The sequence below is a fragment of the Hyperoodon ampullatus genome (genome assembly GCF_949752795.1).
Source record: "Hyperoodon ampullatus genome assembly, chromosome: 9".
NCBI lineage: Eukaryota > Metazoa > Chordata > Mammalia > Artiodactyla > Ziphiidae > Hyperoodon > Hyperoodon ampullatus.
The window spans coordinates 32816987-32835520 of NC_136922.1; positions in this window are offsets into that span (position 1 = coordinate 32816987).

Sequence of the window (18534 nt, forward strand, 5' to 3'; positions counted from 1 at the left end):
GGTAGGGCAAGTCTACCCTCCCTGTTCTTCTTCAGAAGTGTCATGATTATTCTTGGCCCTATGGTCCTTCACGTAAGTTTAAAAATCATCTTACCATTTACCTTGAAAAACCTCTTAGGGATTTTGATTTGAATTGAATTGAATCTACAGATAAAACTGGAGAGAATTATATCCACGAATAGTCTACTCCTTCATTTATTCAGGTCTTCCTTAATATTGTTCTGAAAAAATTAATTTGTCCTACAGAGATACTGCATATTTGTGGCAAATCTAACTCTAGATACTTGATCATCTCTAATACTAACAGTGTCTTCCTTTTAATTACACGTTCTCCTTGTTGTTAGCATATGCAACTAATTTTGTATATTCAACATGTATCCAGCCAACCTTGCTAAAAAAAATCCTCTATTATTTCTAATTATTGACTTATAGACTCTTGAGTTTTTCATGTTGTCTGCAAAAGCATATATTGTAAGTTTATACTGTTTGCAAACAATGACATTGATTTCTGCCATTCCCAATCATTATGCTACCATTTTAAATTTTCTTACTGTACAGACTAGGATCTCCAATAGAGTATTTGAGAAAGAGTGGTGAAAATGAGTATCACTGTTCCATTCCTGAATTTAAAAAGAATTCTAAGATTCCCCATTAGGATGATGTTTGCTCTAGACTTTTTATTTATCTATTCATTTTTAAACAAACACTCTTCATCACATTAATGAATTTTCTTTCCAATCCTAATTTATTATACTTTCTTTCCTTGATACTTAGTTCCTTTCTACTACTAAGTAGTATGCCACTGTACAGATATACTACAATATCTTTTTTTTTTTTTTTTTGCTGTACGTGGGCCTCTCACTGTTGTGGCCTCTCCCGTTGCGGAGCACAGGCTCCGGATGCGCAGGCTCAGCGGCCATGGCTTATGGGCCCAGCCGCTCCGCGGCATATGGGATCCTCCCGGACCGGGGCACGAACCCGTGTCCCCTGCATTGGCAGGCGGACTCTCAACCACTGCGCCACCAGGGAAGCCCATGCTACAATTTCTTTATCCATTCACCGGTTGATAGAAATTTGGGTTGTTTCAAGTTGGGGGCTAGTACAAGTAAAGGAGCTATGAATATCCACATCTAAATCTTGAGCAAATAAGTAGAAATAAAATGGCTGGATCAAATGGCAAATGCATGTTTAAATTCTTAAGAAATTGCCAAAGTATTTTCCAAAGCAGTTGTATCATTTTATATTCTCACCAGTAAGTTCTGGTTACTCCACATCCTTAACAACACTTGGTATGGTGATTTTTAAAAATTGTACCCATTTGAATAGCTGAGTAGTGATATCTCAATGTGGTAGTACTTTGCATTTTCCCAAGGGATAATGATGTTTTACATCTTTTCACAGGGTTATTTGTGATATCTTCTTTACCCAGTTTTTTCCTTTTGTCCCTTGTGCCACTTCTAAAGAACAGAATAGGACAGAGAGATAAAATGTCACTTTTAAGATTATGTTATAGGGCTTCCCTGGTGGCGCAGTGGTTGAGAGTCCGCCTGCCGATGCAGGGGACACAGGTTAGTGCCCCGGTCCGGGAAGATCCCACATGCCGCGGAGCGGCTGGGCCCGTGCGCCATGGCCGCTGAGCCTGCGTGTCCGGAGCCTGTGCTCCGCAGCGGGAGAGGCCACAGCAGTGAGAGGCCCACGTACCGCAAAAAAAAAAAAAAAAGATTATGTTATAAACAACTGTGACATTCATCCTAGTTGACTCTTTGCTCTCTCTCACTTGCTCTGACAGAAGTTGTTATGGTGTGAACTGCCTGACGGAGAGGCCCACTTGGGCACCAAGGGCAGCCTCTGACCAACAGCCAGCATGGAACTAGGGCCCCTCCAGTCCAACAAGTCATAGGAAACTGAATCTTGCTAACAACCACATTTGTGAGACTGGAAGCAAATCCCTCCCCAGTTGAGCCTTGAGATGAACGTAACCTCAGCTAGCATCTTCACTGCACCCTTGTGAAAGACCAAGTTTTACCCACTTGAGCCACATCCAGATTCCTGACACACAGAAACTGAGATAGTAAATAATTGTTGCTTTGAAGCACTATATTTTGGAGTAATTTGTTACACAGCAACAGATAGGTAATATAGCACCTATTGGGATGATTGTATGGCTTTTCCTTTTAAGCTGATTATATGGCAATTTACATTGCTTGACTTTTTAATGTTTAAACTTCTTTGCATTCCTAGGATAAACACCACTTGATTATGTTTTATCCTTTTTGTATAGCATTAGTTTTGACTTGTTAAATTTTTGCTAAGAATTTTAGTATCATGTTCATGAGGAATACTGGTGCATAATTTTTTTTTTATTAACTATTTTTATTTTTGGCTGTTTTGGGTCTTTGTTGCTGCGTGCAGGCTTTCTCTAGTTGCGGCAAGCAGGGGCTACTCTTCATTGTGGTGCAGGGGCTTCTCATTGTGGTTGCTTCTCTTGTTGTGGAGCATGGGCTGTAGATGCACGGGCTTCAGTAGTTGTGGCATGCAGGCTCAGCAGCTGTGGCTCGTGGGCTCCAGAGCGCAGGCTCAGCAGTTGTGGCGCACGCGCTTAGTTGCTCTGCAGCATGTGGGATCCTCCTGGACCAGGGCTCAAACCCATGTCCCCTGCATTGGCAGGCGGATTCTTAACCACTGCGCCACCAGGGAAGTCCACTGGTGCATAATTTTCTTTTCTTGTATTGTTTTTGTCTTATTTTGATTAATATTTGACAGAATTGAGCCTGGGGTTTTCTTTAGGAGATATAAGGATATTTGGGTTATTTCTTTCTTCTTGTGTAAGTGTTGGCAGTTTGTGTATTTCAAGGAATTTGTCCATTTAAGTTGTTAAACATATGAGCATAAGGTTGTTCATAAGATTGCTTTATTGTCCATTTAATGGCTATAGGCTCTGTAGTTATGTTGCCTCTCTTTCTTTATATTAGTTAATTTGCATTTCCTCTTTCTTTCCTGATCAATCTGGCAAGAGAGTTATAAATTTTATTGACCTTCTCAGAAAACCAAATTTTGATCTCATTTCCTCCACTGTTTTTGTTTTCTATACCACTGCTTTCTCACATCATCTTTATTTCTTTACTTTTTACCTTGGGTTTGTGGACATTATTGATTTAATATCTTTCTTCTTTTTAAGATAGGCTTTGTAGGGCTAAAAATTCCCTTTCAAGCACTGTTTATATTCCATCTCACAAATCTGGATATATTGTGTTGTCATTTTCATTCTGTTCAAAATATTTTCTAACTTTCTGGTGTTTCTTATACCATACTTATCGGGTTTTGGTATCAAGGCTATGCTAATCTCATAAAATTAGGTGAAGAATATTTTCTTTTAGAAGAGTCTGTAAGGTTGGGATTATTTGATCCTTAAATATTTGATAGACTATAACTGTGAATTATAATTGTATCTGTGAATTTCATTTTGTGTTTTCAAAATATGCATAATTTTATTATTTGTTAAACAGATACTCAGAAAAATTCATGCATTTTTTTGGTGATGAAAAGGCTATGATTATTTTGTACATAAACAATCACCAACCTTACCACAAAAATATAGTAACATATACTAAACCAAAGAAGAAGAGAAATCCTCATTGAGTTTTATAATTTTTGGTCATCTGAGTCACTACAATGTAAACTAACCACTGTAACATAAGAGATACAATATTATTCACTATATACATGAGTTTCTCATAGCCACAAGTATTTGATTCCACGAATCACTGAAAACTTTAAATGCATAAATAACACTCCATTTGGTAGTAGCTACTTCCATAGGGAATTTTGGACAGGCTATCTAACATTCATTCTTTAAAACACCCTCAAGTACAAAACTACTCTTGCTACTGGGAAAAAGACACACACAAAACCAGTTTTCCACGATAGGCTTCAATCTGGGCCACGAGAAAAGTCTCAATGAATTTAACAGGTTTTAAATCATATAAAGTATGTTCTGTGACAACAATGGAATTAAACTAGAAAACAAAAACAGAAAGGTATCTGGAAATCCCTAAATACTGGGAAGCTGAATAGCACCTCTAAATATCTCATGGGTCAAAGTAGAAATCAAAAAGCATTCTTACACATAATAATGAAGTGTTGAGGGGACTTCCCTGGTGGTCCAGTGGTTAAGAATCCACCTTCCAATGCAGGGGACGTGGGTTTGATCCCCGGTCAGGGAAGTAAGATCCCACATACTGCGGGGCAACTAAGCCCGTGTGCTCTGGAGCCTGCACACCACAACTAGAGAGCCTGCACTCCGCAACTACTGAGTCCACACCCTCTGAAGCCCACACACCACAACTAGGGAGAAGCCCACACACTGCAACGAAGACCCCATGCACCGCAATGAAAGATCCCATCCCACATGCTGCAATGAAGATCCCGCATGCCACAACTAAGACTCAATGCAGCCAAATAAATAAATAAATGAATATTAAAAAAAATTAACTGTTGAAGGTTTCCTTTTGACATCAAGCACGTGATAAAAATATACATTACCACTACACCTATTTAATATGTTATTAAAGTTTTTCTAGCCATCTAGGTAAAGCAAAAAGTATATATAAAGTTTAGAAAGAGAAAAAAAAATCAATATTTGCAGATGACATAATTGTGAACACAGAAAATTTAAGCCCATCACTGAATTATTAAAACTAATAAGTTAGCAATGTTGCTAGCTATAAAAATCAATATGCTAAGTTAAATACATTTCTATATACTTGTAACACATAGAAAATTAAATTTAAAATAAACAGCATGTACAAGAGCATCGAAGAACTTCATATACTCTGGCAATAAGCCTCACAACATATTCTCAAGACATCTGTAAAAAAAAATATATAAAATTTAACCAATTTAAAAGTATTTATAATTCAAAAAGATACATGCACCCCTATGTTCATAGCAGCACTATTCACAATAGCCAAAACATGCAAACAACCTAAATGTCCATCAACAGATGAATGGATAAAGAAGATGTGGTACATATATACAATGCAATGCTACTCAGCCATTAAAAAAGAACAAAATAACGCCACTTGCAGCAACATGGATGCAACTAGAGATGATTGTATTAAGTGAAGTAAGTCAGAAAGAGAAAGACTAATATCATGTATCACTTACATGTGGAATCTAAAATATGGCACAGGGACTTCCCTGGTGGTCCAGTGGTTAAGACTTCACCTTCCAATGCAGGGGCTGAGGGTTCGATCCCTGGTCAGGGATCTAAGATCCCACATGCCTTGCAGCCAAAAAAACCAAAACATAAAAACAGAAGCAATACTGTAACAAATTCAATAAAGACTTTAAAAAATGGTCCACCTCAAAAAAAAAATCTTTAAAAAATAAAATAAAATATGGCACAAATGAACCTATCTACAAAACAGAAACACACTCACGTACATAGACAACAGAGACTTGTGGTTGCCAAGGGGGAGGTGGGTGGTGGAGGGAAGGACTGGGAGTTTGGGATAAACAGATGTAAACTATTATATATGGGATGGATAAACAAGGTCCTACTGTATAGCACAGGGAACTATATTCAATATCCTGTGATAAACTGTAATGGAAAAGAATATAAAAAAGAACATCTATGTGTATAACGGAGTCACTTTGCTATACAGCAGAGATTAGCACAACACTATAAATCAACTCTACTTCAATTAAAAAAGTAAAATTTTTGGGCTTCCCTGGTGGCGCAGAGGTTGAGAGTCCGCCTGCCGATGCAGGGGACGCGGGTTCGTGCCCCGGTCTGGGAGGATCCCACGTGCCGCGGAGCGGCTGGGCCCGTGAGCTATGGCCGCTGAGCCTGCGCGTCCGGAGCCTGTGCTCCGCAACGGGAAAGGCCACAACAGTGAGAGGCCCACATACCACAAAAAAAAAAAAAAAAGTAAAATTTTTTTTAAAAGTCTTAATATAAAAAAAGTACGATTTCAGACTTCCGTGGTGGCGCAGTGGTTAAGAATCCACCTGCCAATGCAGGGGACACAGGTTCAAGCCCCGGTCCAGGAAGATCTCACATGCCGCGGAGCAACTAAGCCCATGCACCACAACTACTGAGCCTGTGCTCTAGAGCCCGCAAGCCACAACTACTGAGCCCGTGTGCCACAACTACTAAAGGCCGCGCACCTAGAGCCCATGCTCTACAACACGAGAAGCCACCTCAATGAGAAGACCGCGCAGCTCAACAAAGAGCAGCCCCCGCTCACTGCAACTAGAGAAAGCCCGCGTGCAGCAACAAAGACCCAACACAGCCCAAAATAAATTAATTTAAAAAAATACCACTTCATGAACTGAAATAATGAATGCTATGAATATATCAATTCTTCCAGGTTATAAATTCACAGGAATCATAACTAAAATTCCCAATTTTTTTTCATTTGTGGATTTGATAAAATACTTCCCCAAACCTATATGGAAGTAGAAAATGACAAGAATTGCCAAAAATTGTGAAATGCAGCTACAGCAGAGCTTACAAGGAAATTTATAGCATTATATGCTTATATTAGAAAAAATCTAAAAACCAATGATCTAAGCACCTCTCCTAAGAAACCAGAAAAAGAGCAAATTAGAACCAAAAAAAGCAGAAAGAAACAATTAAACTAAAAACTGAAACAATTCACTAGAGAGATTCAATAGCATATATGAGGGAACAGAAGAAAGAATCAGCAAACCTGAAGAAAGATCAATTGAGATCACTCAATCTGAGAAACAAAAAGAAAAAGAATGAAGAAAAATGAACAGAGTCTCAGAGACCTGTGTGACATTATCAAGCATACCAACCTACACATAATGAGAGTCCCAGAAGGAGAGGCTGGAAGGGGAAAGAATACAAGCCCAAAACTTCCCAACTTTGATTAATGGGGGGGCAGGGGGGGAAGGAGAAAAAGAAACTGTACATCCAAGAGGCTCACCAAATTCCTGGTAGGATAAACTGAAAGAAAGCCACACTGAGAACATTATAATCAAACTGCCAAAAGCCAAATACAATGAGAATTCTGAAAGCAGGGAGAGGAGCAATTCATTATATTAAAAGGATCTTCAATGATTAAAAGCTGATTTCGTATCTAAAACCATGGAGACCAGAAGGCAGTGGAATAACATTTTCAAGCAGTGAACAAAAAAGACTGTTAACGAAGAATTCTATATCTAGCAAAATTATCCTCCAAAATTGAGAAAAAAATTAAGATATTCCCAGATAAACAAAATCAGATAGAAGTTGTCACTAGTGATCTTGTCCTACAAGAAATACTAGGAGGAATCCAGTCAGGCTAAAATGAAACACACAACTAGGTAGTAACTGGAATTCATATGATGAAACAAGGAGCACTGGCAAAGGTAACAACATAGATGAATATAAAAGAAAACTGGATAAAGCAATAAAATAAATCTTTGTTGATAGGCATTCAATATATAAAGATGTAATTTGTATGACAACAATAGCACAAAGGAAGGGGGAAGGGAATGGAGCCATATACTGTTGAAGTTAAAATGATACTAATCTGAACCAGATTGTTATAAATTAAAATACTAATTATAATTCCCTAGGCAACCACTAAGAAAATAACTCAAAAAAACATAATAGAAGAGACAAGAAAACTAAAATGGTATATGAGAAAATATCTATTTAAAACAAGTGAAGGCAGTAATGAAGGAAGAATGTGACTATACAAATGTACAGGAACAAATAGAAAAATGGCAGACCTGGGCTTCCCTGGTGGCGCAGTGGTTGAGAGTCCGCCTGCTGATGCAGGGGACAGGGGTTCGTGCCCCGGTCCGGGAAGATCCCACATGCCGTGGAGCGGCTGGGCCCGTGAGCCATGGCCGCTGAGCCTGCGCGTCCGGAGCCTGTGCTCCGCAATGGGAGAGGCCACAACAGTGAGAGGCCCGCATATCGCAAAAAAAAAAAAAAAAAAAAAATGGCAGACATGAATCCTTTTCAATGTAAAATGGATTAAACAATCCAAAAAAGGGCAAAGATTGGCAGAATTTAAAAAAAATCAAAAGTATACCCTATCTATAAGAGACCTAGTTTATGTTCAAACACAAAAATAGATTGAAAGTAAAAGAACAGCACATAAGTAAAGGCAACTACATACATAAACATAAAAGTCTGCATTAATGGATTTTTGGTTAGTAATTCCTCTTTCTCCCTTCTAATGACTTAAAATACAATTATATAAAACAATAATTAAGGGCTTCCCTGGTGGCGCAGTGGTTAAGAATCTGCCTGCCAACGCAGGGGACGCGGGTTTGAGCCCTGGTCTGGGAAGATCCCACATGCCACGGAGCAACTAAGCCCGTGCGCCACAACTACTGAGCCTGTGCTCTAGAGCCCGTGAGCCACAACTACTGAGTCCACGTGCCACAACTACTGAGCCCACGCACCTAGAGCCCGTGCTCCGCAACAAGACAAACCACGGCAATGAGAAGCCCACGCACCACAACCAAGAGTAGCCCCCGCTCACCGCAACTAGAGAAAGCCCATGCGCAGCAACAAAGACCCAATGTGGCCAAAATAAATTAATTAATTTTAAAAAATTAAAAATCTATGTTAATCACTGCCATTTATAATATTATGTTATTTGTAACATACAATGTCATTAACATTGCATATTTATTTGTTATATGTTTACTATATATATCAACATAACATACAAATATAATACTTATATTTGTTACATATTTATAATATACACATTTAAATGCACACTATATATGTGCTTATGCATATTGCATGCATTACATATGTTATACATACAACAGTAACAATATGTCATTTATAATAATAACAACATAAGGGGGTTGGGGGAATGGAGTTATACAGGAGTGAAGTTTTTGTATACTATTAAAACCAAGTTGGTATTAATCTGAAATCACTGTTATAAATGTGAATTGTAATCCTCAAGACAACCACTAAAAACATAACTAAAATATATACAGAAAAAATGAGAATTGCAATCAAAACAGTACACTAGAACATCTAACACAAAAGAAGGCAGTGAAGGAACTGAGTAACAAAAATATATGACATACAGAAAACAAAGAGCAAAATGGCAATGCAAGTCTTCTATTTGAATAATTTCATTAAAGATAAATGGATTAAACTCTCTAAGAGACATAGACTGGAAGGTTAAATATAAAAAGTGATCTAACTATATGCTGTCTACAAGAAACTCATTTTAGTACCAAATACACAAATAGGTTGAAAATAAAAGTGTAAAAGATATGTTATGAAAATAGTAACCAAAAGAGAGCTAGGGGCCTCCCTGGTGGCGCAGTGGTTGAGAGTCCGCCTGCCGATGCAGGGGATACGGGTTCGTGCCCCGGTCTGGGAGGATCCCATATGCCGCGGAGCGGCTGGGCCCGTGAGCCATGGCCGCTGAGCCTGCGCATCCGGAGCCTGTGCTCCGCAACGGGAGAGGCCACAACAGTGAGAGGCCCGCGTACCGCAAAAAAAAAAAAAAAAAAAAAAAAAAAAGAGAGCTAGACTGACAATACTAATATCAGACAAAATAAATTTTAAGACAAAAATTGTTAAAACAGACAAAGAAGAATGTTATATGATGATGTAAGAATCAATCTATCAAGATAAAAAAATTATAAACATATATACACCTAACAACAGAGCCCCAAATTATATGAAGCAAAAACTGACAGAAGATAGCCCAACAACAGTTGTAAGCTTCAATATATTTCACTTTCAATAATGAACAGAACTAGACAAAAGATAAACAAGGAACTAGAAAACTTAAAACAATACTATAAACCAACTAGACCTAACAACACACAGAATACTCCACCAAACAAGAGCAAAATACACATTCTTCTCAGGTGAACATGGAATATTCTCCATGATAGATCATACATTAGGGCACAAAAAAGTTTCAAGAAGTTTAAAAAGACTAAAATAATACAAAGCATCTTCTCTGACCACAGTAGAATAAGAAATCAGTATCAAAAGGAAATTTGGAAAATTAAAAAATGTTGAATGAAACAATACACTCTAAAATAACCAATAGGTCAAAGAATCCATTACAAGGTAAATTAGAAAACACCTTGAAATGAATGAAAATACAACATATCAAAACTTAAGGAATGCACCGAAAGCAGTGCTAAGAGGGAAATTTATAGTTGTAAAAGCCTACATTAAAAAATAAGAAAGATCTCTCAAATCAATGGCCTAAAATCCTCCCTTATGGAACCCCAAAAAAAGAAGAGTTACCTAAACCCAAAGCAAGAAGAGGAAAGAAATATTACAGATTAGAATGTGAATAAACAAAATATAAGAAAAACCATAGAGAATCAATGAAACCAAAAGTTGCTTCTTTAAAAAGATCACCAAAGTTAACAAACATTTAGCTAAACTGACAAAAATGAGAAGACTCAAATTAGTAAAATCAGGCATGAAAGTAGAGATATTACCACCAGCTTTACGGAAATTTTTTTTTTTTTTTTTTTTTTTTTTTTTTTGCTGTACGCGGGCCTCTCACTGTTGTGGCCTCTCCCGTTGTGGAGCACAGGCTCCGGACACGCAGGCTCAGCGGCCATGGCTCACGGGCCTAGCCGCTCCACGGCATGTGGGATCCTCCCGGACCTGGGCACGAACCCGTGTCCCCTGCATCAGCAGGTGGACTCTCAACTACTGCGCCACCAGGGGAGCCCCAGAAATAAAAATTATTATAGGAGAATATTACGAACAAGTATCTGTCAACGAATCATTTAACCTAGATGAAACAAGTTCCTAGAAACATACAAAGTACCAAAAGTGACTCAAGAAGAAAGGGAATACTTTCTAACTCATTCTATAAAACAAATATTACTCTGATACCAAAGCCATATAAAGACATCACTTGAAAACTACAGACTAATGTATCTTATATGTACATGTGAAACAGGAGGGAAGCGGGCAGAGTTGGCGCAGTGGTTGAGAGTCCGCCTGCCGATGCAGGGGACACGAGTTCGTGCCCCGGTCCAGGAAGATCCCACATGCCGCGGAGCGGCTAGGCCCATGAGCCATGGCCACTGAGCCTGCGCGTCCGGAGCCTGTGCTCTGCAATGGGAGAGGCCACAACAGTGAGAGGCCCGCGTACCACACACAAAAAAAAATGACAGAGCCGTTGAGGATACGACATAAACTGGTTAAAACCAACTAGGTCCAAGATGGTTCAAGATTCCACTTCCAATAGACCTTGAGCCTCATCATACGCTCACTGTAATACATTAGCATGCTAAATGACACACCCACGGGTGTCATGACAGTTCCGAGGCTGACCATAAAAGGACAAAAAGTGGGCGGCAGCCCAATTCCTAGAAATCCCCGCCCCTTCCCTGAAATAGTTGGAATAATCCTATGAAATTACCCAGCCCATAAAAACTAACCTCCCCATATTCTGGGCCACTCTCACCTTTTGAGACGGACCTCATTCTGTCTATGGAATGTGTATCTCTCTAAATAAATCCACTTCTTATCTATAACTTTGTCTCTCACTGAATTCTTTCTGCAACGAGACATAAAGAACCTGAGCTTCATTAAGTCCTGAGACCAGGTGTGCGATCTCAATTAGAAGACAGTGGGTTCGAGTCCCAATCTGACTGAGTTTTGGCTGAGTAGAAGTCTCGGCCTGTGGGTTCAAGTTCCAATCTGAGTTTTGGCTGGGTTCGAGTCCCATCTGAGTTGTGCAGTTTCATATAGATGCAAAAGTTCTCCACAAAATGCTAGTAAACCAAATTCAGCCTTATATTAAAACAATTTACACCATGACCAAGTTGGATTTAACCCCAAACATGAAAGGTGGTTCAACTTATGAAAATCAATCAATGGAATTCACCATACTAATTAGATAAACAGAACCACATCACGAACTGTTAATACAGTAAAAATTGAAAAAAAAAAATCCAACATCTTTTCATTATACAAACGCTCAAAAATGTAGGAAAAGAAGGGAATTTCATCAACATGATAAAGGGCACCTAAGAAAAACCCACATATAACATCATACTTAATGGAGAAAGACTGAAAGCTTTCCCCCTAACATCAGGAAAAAGACAAAGACGTCTGCTTTCTTGCTAATCATGGAAGTTCCAGCTACGGCAATTAAGTAATAAAAACAAAGACAACCAGATTTGAAAGAAAGAAGTAAAACTATCTCTATTCACAGATGACAAGATTTTATATCTTGAAAACTCCTAAGAATCCACCAAAAAAACCTATCAGAGCTAATAAATAAATTCAGCAAAGAAAATCAGCATATCAATTGTAATTCTATATAGCAATTAACAATCTGAAAATGAAACTAAGAAAACAATTCCAGTTAGAAAAGCACCTGAGCATAACTTTATAGTTATGCCCTCTGGCCTCTTGTATCTGAGCTTCCTTGGATTCAAACAACTGCAGACCATGTAATACTCTAGTACATATTTAATGAAAAAAAAAATCCACATATAAGTGGACCTGCACAGTTCAAAAGTGTGTACAATGAAAATTACGGAACATTGCTGAAACAAACTAAAGCGGACCTAAGTAAGTGGGAAAATATCCTGTGTTCATGCATAGGAACCCATAATACTGTTAAGATGGCAATACTATACAAATTCAATGCAATCACTCTCAAAATTCCAACTGCTCTTTTGTAGAAATGAATAAGCTGACTCTAAAATTCATATGAAATTTCAAGAGACCCTTTCAATAACCAAAACAATCCTGAAAAAGGAGAACAAATTTAAAGGACTCAGACTTCCCAATTTCAAAACTTACTAAAAGGCTACAGTAATCAAAACAGTGTGGAAGTAGCTTAATGATAAACATATAGATCATGGAATAGAACTGATAGTCCCAAAACAACCTCATACATCTATGGTCAACTGATTTTCAACAGTCACTTCAAGAAATGGTGCTGGGACAAATGGATATCCACATGCAAAAGAATGAAGTTGGACCCTTAGCTCACACAATATACACAAATTAACTTAAAATGGGTCAAAGACCTAAACTAAAACTACAAAACTCTTAGAAGATAAGATGAAGTAAAGCCAAATGACCTTGGATTTGGCAATAGGTTCCTAAATATGACACTAAAAGTACAAGAAACAAAAGAAAAACATAAAATTGAATTTTATCAAAATTAAAACTTTTGTGTATCACAGGACACTGCCAATAAAGTGAAAAGACAAACCACAGGATTGGAGAAAATTTTTGCATAACTATCTGATAAGAGTCTAGTATACAAAATCTTTAAGAACACTTACAACTCAACAACAAAAAGACAAGAGCCCAATTTAAAAATGGGCAAAGGACCTGAAAAGACACTTATTCAAAGAAGATATACTAATGGCCAAGTAACACATGAAAAGATGCTCAACATCACTGATCGTTAGAGAAATACAAATCAAAACCACGATGAGATACCACTTCACAGCCAGTAGGAAAGCTATAATTAAAAAAAAAAAAAGGAAATATAACAAGTTTAGATGAGGATGTGGAGAAATAGGCAACCTTTTACACTGCTGGTGGTAATGTACAATGATGCAGCCACTGTGGAAAAGCTTGGCAGTTCCTGAAAATGTTAAACTTTAATTATCATATGACCCAGAAATTCCTAGGTATATACACAAGAGAACTGAAAAATAGAGTCTAACAAAAACTTGTACACAAATGTTCAGAGTGTTATTCATAACAGCCAAAAGTAGAAATAACCCAAATGTTCAACTGATGAATGGATAAACAAAATGTGGTATAACCCTACCAGGGAATTTAATTTTATTCAGCCATAAAAAAAAAGACTGAAGTATTGATACATGCTACAATGTGGATGAACCTTGAAAACATTATGCTAAATGAAAGAAGCCAGGCATAAAAAACTTATTTTATTATGCCATTTATATCAATATGAAATGTCCATAATTGGCAAATCCATAGAAACAGAAAGCAGATTAGGAGTTGCCACAGGTGTGTGTGGGGGGATAAGGAATGACTGCCTAATGAGTACTGGGTTTCTTTTTGAGGTATTGAAAATGTCTGGAATTATATGGTGGTGATCGTTGCACAACACTGTGAATACACTGAAAGTCACTGAATTATACACTTCCAGATAGTTTAAATGAATTTTATGTTAGGGAGTTTCATCTCAATTTTTTAAAAAACTACATGAGATAACCAGTTCACACCCAGTGAGTGACAAGGATGTTTAACAACTGGGACTCTCATACGTTGCTGCAAGGAACAGTTACTAAAAACTTCTGTAGTTTCTCACCATGTTAAACATTCAATAAGCATACGATCTATCAATTCCAAGAAAAATAAAAGCCTATGTCCACAAAAAGACCTACATACAAATGTTCATAGCAGCATTATTCATAACAGCCCCAAATTAGAAATAACCCAAATATCCATCAAGAGGGGATGGATAAACTGTGGTATAGTCACAGAATGGAATACTACTCAACAATAAAAAGGAATGGACCACTGATACATGTAGCAACATGGAAGAATCATGAAAATATGTTATGCAAAATAATGGAGATGCAAAGCATATAAATTACATGATTCCATTTATATGAATTTGAAATACAGGAAAAATTATTTATGATATTAGAAATCAGAAGAATGGTTACCACTGGTGGGAGAAGGGAGATTGGAACAAGGAGTGAAATAACTTTCTGTGGTGACAGAAATGTTCTTTATTTTGATGGGGAGTGGTAATTACATGGATATACATATTTGTTAGAACTCATCAATCCGTACGCTTAAAATGGGTGCACTTTATTGTATGTGGATTATAAAACTTACTAGAAATTTTTAAAACTTACATGATGAGATTTCAATGGGAGTCTTAAAGTAAACAAGTCTCACTGCCTAGCCCATTGTAGGTGCTCAATCAATATAAAAGGAAAGAAAAAAGTGGGCTAGGAAGATAGATTGTTTTATAACCATGCTGGGAGTTCCCTCGTGGTGCAGTGGTTAAGAATCCGTCTGCCAATGCAGGGGAAACGGATTTGATCCCTGGTCCGGGAAGATTCCACATGCCGCGGAGCAACTAAGCCCGTGCGCCACAACTACTGAGCCTGCGCTCTAGAGCCCGTGCACCACAACTACTGAGCCTGCGCTCTAGAGCCCATGCTCTGCAACGAGAAGCCACTGCAATGAGAAGCCTGTGCACTGAAGAGTAGCCCCCGCTCGCCGCAACTAGAGAAAGCCCACACACAGCAATGAAGACCCAAAAAAGCCATAAAAAAAAAAAATCATTGCCAAATATGTATTGTGTAATATCCTAAAGGAATTTACAATCTAGTTCAGAATGTAACACAACCTCTGAACCAACTCAGTATCCTTAACAGCTCCGACAGGTACCACAGCAGCCTCTGAATTATACTGTCTCAACATGATTCACTCTCAAATTTTGAATTTTCCTGTCTTGCTTATTCTCCATTTTTGACCCTTCACTTAGGTTATGTTCAGGGACCTGATATGCTGAATTTTCCTTGGTTTCCCAGCCCAGCCTCACCTGAGACACGGACTTCAGCGCCACAGCCACTAACCAACTCTATCCCTTCATACGCTTAGCTTGCAAAACTAAGAACAATCTCAGAAAAACCTTAGGCCCTCCAATTCACCAGGGTAATGAGACTCTAAACTATAAAAATTAATTAATAACAATAGCAACAGAACACATTCCAGGAGATAATATTTCAATAGCTGGCAAATAAATCAAACTGGACTATTACTGAAGGCGCCAAATGAGCAAGAGATAAAGACTAAGTCAGGCTTGTTATGAAAAGGAAAGAGGAACAACTGTGAGCCAGGTGGAGAGGCTTAAGGAAAAGAAATAAGGAAAGTGGTATTGCAGAAGAATGAATAAATCCATTTGTCTAGACTCTAGAATAAAAATTATATTTGTATATTCAGGAGGTAGTCTGAAAAAGCAAATTAAGGCCTCATTGGATAATTACAAAAAGTTGTGGGGTAGACAGAGCACATTATTTTCATTTACAGATGAGGAAATTGTAGTATGGCAAGGTTAGTATTTGCCCAAGGTCATAAAACTACCTAGGAATAGAGCCAGTACTGAATGAAATTCATTTTCTCTTGATTCACAGTCAAACGTTCATTTACTTAGACCATGATTCTACTCAATGTTTTCCAGCTGTGTTTAATAGAATTCTTTAACCAACTTTTCACAAGTAACGCTGCCCCCATTTATTTCTTCTTGCATGTATACCTTTCACCTGAAGCACATCTCAAGACATACTTTAAATAAATCTTATTCTTTGACCAAGAACCCTGATTAATCACTGCATGATAGTAAGGAGGTTTCTATGTTTACAGGCCATAGATATATGACCACATCCTTCTTCTGGTGGCTACTACAAGATTTGAGTTCCAATAATAATTTTTTTTAATTGTCCTTGGGTTACAGATCAGAAAATTTCTAACAGTGTCCAGCAAAACAAACTTTCTGCTTATTCACAGCTTGACATTATCTCCTGCAGTGCAGTCAAGGGTGTGTCTAAAAGCCTAGGGTGCCACTATGTTACTGTCCTTCCTCATTATAGTAAATAAGAAAGGTGCCTCACCTTTCACTGGAACATAAAATGGGCTTCTTGTTTTTATTTTTTTCAACAGAAACCTATCTTTCCCATATCCCCTAAACCTTCCAAAGACCCTATCTTCCCTTCCTATCATGATAATTTCCTCCGGACAATTTTTTTGCAAGAGTATAGTCAACCCATCTCCACTTCAAGCCTATCATTTTTATCTAGTACTTACCTTAGCCACACCTGAAATTCTCACTAAGGAACCAATGACATCTTAAACACCAGAATCGAAGGCCTATTTTTCAAGTCTTAGCCTTTTGGAACGCTTGAAGATGGAGAGAGGCTGACATAGAGTTCACCAGAATGACAGCACTAACTCAGCTCTCACTCTGTGCCAGGCACTGTACTAATTAAGCTTCCAAAAATGTTCCAGTTAATTCTCACAACGTCTGAGAAGTGTTTATTACCTCCATTTTCAGATATTAAAATTTAGGATCAAAATTACCCAAAACCATATAGTTAGTGAAGCCTGCACGATCCCAAAGTTTGTAATTCTGTGACATTTGAAGATTAGTTCCCAGTTCTCTTCCTAACTCTGTGGCCTTTTCTCCATCTCCTTCACTAGTTCATCATCCTCCGCTCATCACTACTTCTCTTATTTCACTTGCTCTCCTGGGCAATTTCCATTTCCTCCCGTGGCTTTAACTACTTTCTATACTAGTGTTCCTCAATCTTTTACGACTTTTTATAAACATAAAAATCATGTGTTCTTTTGGTAGCTTACATTTTGAAAACAGACTGTTTTTCCCAAATAGAAATTCTAGTGTTGTTCAAACTACACCTTCTCCTGCCTTTTAAGATCTGATAACCTCTTAGGCATCACCCCATGACTGAGAATCAGCGACTGTTCTGTATGACGTCTCTCAAATCAGTCTTCCCTCTCCTGACCATCCCCACTCTCTCCCAGACATCTCTCCTGAATTACAAATATTACCCGGTGTCTAATAAAAATAGATCCATTATCGTCTCCCCAAACTAAGACCATCCACAGCAAAACTCATTTCCCTTAGCAAACCTGAACCACCTCTTTGTGTTCTCCATTTTGGCTAAAGGTATTACAATCTACCCTTTTCTATGCTTTTAAGGTACCTATTTGTGAAACGGCAACACTGGCACTAACTTCCCTTAGCTACTAAGTTAAAAATCAACCATCAAACAACGAGACACTATCGTGGCCAGGAGGTAAGGAATGTAAAGCATAGTACAAGATTCAACGCTTTGACTCCTTACGAAGTTTACAAGAAAAAACACCAAAATCCATTTTTTGTGTGTGAAGCGTTTTCCCACTTACCAAACAAAATTAATTTACTTTCCAAAACATTTAAATGTAATCCTTACTACAAATCCCACTTTAGAGATGGAAAAAACCTGAGATTCAAAGAGATTAGGTAATTTAACCCAAGTTTTACAAGCTGGTCGGTGCAAGGTCCAGACCCTAAACCCTAGACTTGAGATTTTAAATTCCCTTTCCTGCTATTGTTGAAATAAACTTCTACACAATAAAACGAAATCTCGGGTGTGCACAACAGAGGTCAACGGAGCAGCGCACGCAAGTACCAGAAAGCACAAGGCACCCTGGACGCGCTCCAGGCCGGGGGCCTCCTTGCCCAACCCTCGCTCCGACGCCCCCCGGCCACTCTCTCCCCGCTAAGACCCTCTGCGGCCTGCCTCCAGCCGGCCGGGTGACAGCGGGAAAACGGCGCTCTGAGAATCGGGGCGCGCTGGGTAGAGGCTGCCACCGCCGCCAACCGCCCCACCCCAATCTGCGTCCGGGCTCGGCCGTAGCCGCCACGCCTCCAGCCGCCGGGACAGCCGACCCGGGGGGAGCAAGCGTACCTGGTGGAGGAAGCGGCTGGAGGACAGGCGGTCCCGGCAACCTTAGAAGGCGGGAATGACCTC